The 3,840-nt window shown below is 43.9% G+C and overlaps 1 protein-coding gene across 2 annotated transcripts in view; it reads left to right on the forward strand.

Annotated features, from left to right (window-relative positions):
* unc5db (unc-5 netrin receptor Db) overlaps positions 1 to 3,840 on the forward strand; it is a 253,730-nt gene that overhangs the window by 52,824 nt on the left and 197,066 nt on the right. The window lies entirely within an intron of this gene.

The following is a 3,840-nucleotide window of genomic DNA, read 5'->3' on the forward strand; positions in this document are numbered from 1 at the left end:
GGCGGGGCCGCAGGCGTAATCGACGCGCGCCTCAGTGCGCGCTTCGCGGATTTTCTTCCGGTTTACTCGGCACACGCATCGGTACCTCGGCACAGTCGGGCACATCACTAGTTTTGGCATAATAGGGCCTGCTAACTCTATCACCTCTCTGCTTTGATTCTTCTTAGATGACTTTTCTCACCAGCAGTCAAGAGACTTAAAAGTCTCCATCTGTCAGACCTGCACACGACCAGCTGTCATAAAAGTCTTGAGAACTATTCATCGGTGGCATAAACACTTCTTGTAACCTCATCCTTCAATGCTTTTCATAATTGGCTACTTCATGGAAGAGACATTTATCGTACACAATATAGTGTATGTTACTGCCGTTGGCTGGAAAGGATGTCTATCTATCTATCTATCTATCTGTCGAGAGAGAGAGAGAGAGAGAGAGAGAGAGAGAGAAATTTGTGGGGGCTCCAAACCAAACCGGGATGGAAGAACACAGGATTGATTCGATGACTGCCGTGTAGAACTATCTTAGCACTTCCTGTGGCAGGCCATTCTTCCTCAGCAGCCTCAGGTAGTACATCCTCTGCTGGGCCTTTTTCGGGATGGAGTTGGTGATGACCTCCCACTTCATGTTCTGGGAGACTGTGATTCCCAGGAACTTAAAGGTCTCGATGGTTGACACAGGGCAGTTGGATAGTGTGAGAGGCAGCTGTGGTGAAGGATGTTTCCTGAAGTCGACCATTATCTCTACCGTTTTGAGCGTGTTCAGCTCCAGGTTGTGTTGGCTACACTAGAGTGCCAGCTGCTCCACTTCTTGTCGGTACGCAGACTCGTCGCCATCTTTTATGAGACAGATGACTGTGGTGTCATCTGGGAACTTTGAGTTTGACGACTGGGTGTGTTGAGGTGCAATCATTCGTGTAGAGGGAGAAGAGCAGTGGAGAGAGGACGCATCCCTGCTGGGCTCCACTGCTGGTGGTGCGTGTTGATGATGTCCTTCCCAGCCTCACCTGTTGTGTCCGTCCCATCAGGAAGCTGAGGATCCACTGGCAGATCGTAGGGGACACACCAAGCTGGAGAAGTTTGTGGGTGAGGAGTTCCGGGATGGTGGTGTTGAACGCAGAGCTGAAATCCACAAACAGGATCCTTGCATAGGTCCCTTTGCTGTTGAGTTGCTCGAGGATGTACTCACATAAAAAGGAACACACACATGCACGCACGCACGCACGGGCGCACACACACACACACACACACACACACACACACACACACACACACACACACACACACACACACACACACACACACATATCCTGATTCACTTCAACCCAAAGACACAGAGTGAAAGTTTGAAAATATGGAAAGTCACTTTTCATCACTTTTCAAAACCATGTATCGTGTTCAGAGGAAGCTGGTGCTAATCCTATCTGATTTAGGACAAGAGGGGTTGTCATGTCTGCATGTGAGTGTGTGTCTTGCTCCTGCCCTTTCTTCGTGTCCTCTGCCGAATCTGTCTGATGTTTGTAATTTGGTGAAATTCACCAGTCTGAAATTTATGGTGATGTATACCTACTAGAGGTAAGATCTTAAGCCCGAGCCGGCTCGGGTCGGGTCGGGCCTAAAATGTTAATCATTGCTTCAGGTCAGGTCGGGCCAGGCTTCTCTCTCACTGACTTTTTTAATATATATATACATATATATATATATATATATATAATTTCACACATAAGTCGCACCAGAGTATAAGTCGTACCCCCGGCCAAACTATGAAAAAAAACTGAGACTTATTGTGATTAAAAATACGGTACTACTTATTTCGATTATTTTCATTGTTTTTTTCTTTCCACTCTGTTCTTTATGGTGGGCTGTGTCATCAACCACTTTTTGGCTATTCGGTGAGTCTTAATCGTGACAATTAACAAAAACATGATGATTAAAAAAAATAAAATAATTAATTACATTGCTTGTCTTTGAATCATCGAACACGGTGTTACTTTGTTTGCCATAGGCAATATCCTCAGTGGTAATCTCTTGGCAAAATATGGCAATACAATTCTTTACACTTTCCAACATGTCAGTTTACAACGTTGCATACGATCCCAATTGGCATGTTTTTACAGTTTCAGTCTGTTTGGGAAGCATACACTGGCTATTATTGCAGTCAGATGAGGTCAAACTATTTTCAGATCAGCGGATCCTTGCTCAAACAAAGCTCAGTATATCGAGTTCTAAAGCCTCTCCTGGGTCAAGCCTCTCCTGTTGTTGCTGCACTTGTTCACCGTGATGTACTGGCCTAATAATCAGTGCCACCAACCAAAGAACATAATACGAGACACCGAGCACTGACCCAGGAGAATTCACTTTATGGAGGTAAGTCAACTCCAAGATACCAAGAAATTGTAAATAGGTTCCTTGGTGCCTTTTGTGCAATTCCAAATCTTTTTTTTTTTTAATAATTGTCCAGATCACCGAGAAGGCTACTCTTTGTTTATATCCATGTGGAATGTTTTAAATGGAAAAAAAGAGTAAAATGGAACTGCTGACTGTATTTACCTGAATATTGAAATGTTTTAGCATGTGTAGAATTTGAATGGTTTCAGATGGCAAAATATCAACACCCCTTATCACCTATTAAGATAAGAAAACCTTTATTTGTCTCACAATGGAGAAATTCCCAATTTACAGCAGCAAAGTTATGAAAGGGAGAAAATAGAAGTATATAAATACATATAAATATAAAATATAAAATATAAATACAATATATTAAAAATGGGTGAGTGGGGGTGAGTCCAGGTTTTCAGGACCATCTATTCAATAGCCTGACAGCAGTCGACAGGAACGAGTGGCGGTACCTCTCCTTCTTGCAGCGCAGGTTTATTAGTCTCTGGCTGAAGGAGCTGCCCAGTGCTGTCAGGGTGGCCTGAAGGGGGTGGGAGGGTCTGTCCATCATAGCTTTTAGCTTGGCTAGCATCCTCCTGTTGCCCAGCTCCTCCAGAGTGTCCAGGGAGCAACCCAGGACAGAGCTAGCCCTCCTGACCAGTCGGTCGAGTCTCTCTCTGTCCCGGGCTGAGATGCTGTCTGACCAGCAGACTATGCCATCATCATACCGTATGTCCATCATTTGTTTTGGGCAACATACATTTGAACATTTTGACCTTCAGACAACCTAACAGAACAGGGAGTGTTGATCAAGTTTGAAATCCCTCCAACCATATACTTTATCACTTCACGAGGGGTGTGCTTCAGCTTATCCTAGCTGACTTTGAGTGATGCATGGGCTATACAACCCGAACTGGCCACTAGCCAATCGCAGGGCACAATTAGACAAACAACATTCATAGTCACATTTACACCTACGAACAAGTTAAAGTCTTCACCAGGGGCGTCACTAGGTTTCAAGAACAAGGGGGGCTTAGCCCCAAGGGGAATACAGCCCCTTTAGGGGGGTCCGGGGGTATGCCCCCCCGGGAAAATTTTTTTCTACATTCTGTTAAAAATCCATCAATTCCGTGCACTTTGAGAGCAAAATGAAGAGGCTATGAAGAACTACACACATCACATTAGTATCCTCTTTACTATGATGGGGCTTCCTCCCCTGGACTTTAACTGGACTAGATAATAGAAATTATAAAGAGTTCAAAAGTTCAATCTTGGTTGTTCAAGAGAATTAGAAGGATGCCCGATAACATAACCTATATGACAGTAGTCCTATATTCCTCTCTACCAAAATGTATTAATATATGCTTAGCCCCCAGAAGACTATGTATTTTGAGATGTCTGCCGTGATATGCAATTTAAGTTAGTACAATGAGATGCAAAAGCTTCATCACTTTGGAAAAACACAAGTTT

This window comes from Hippocampus comes, unplaced genomic scaffold, assembly GCF_001891065.2.
Source record: "Hippocampus comes isolate QL1 unplaced genomic scaffold, H_comes_QL1_v1.1 scaffold45, whole genome shotgun sequence".
NCBI classification, from domain to species: Eukaryota; Metazoa; Chordata; class Actinopteri; order Syngnathiformes; family Syngnathidae; genus Hippocampus; species Hippocampus comes.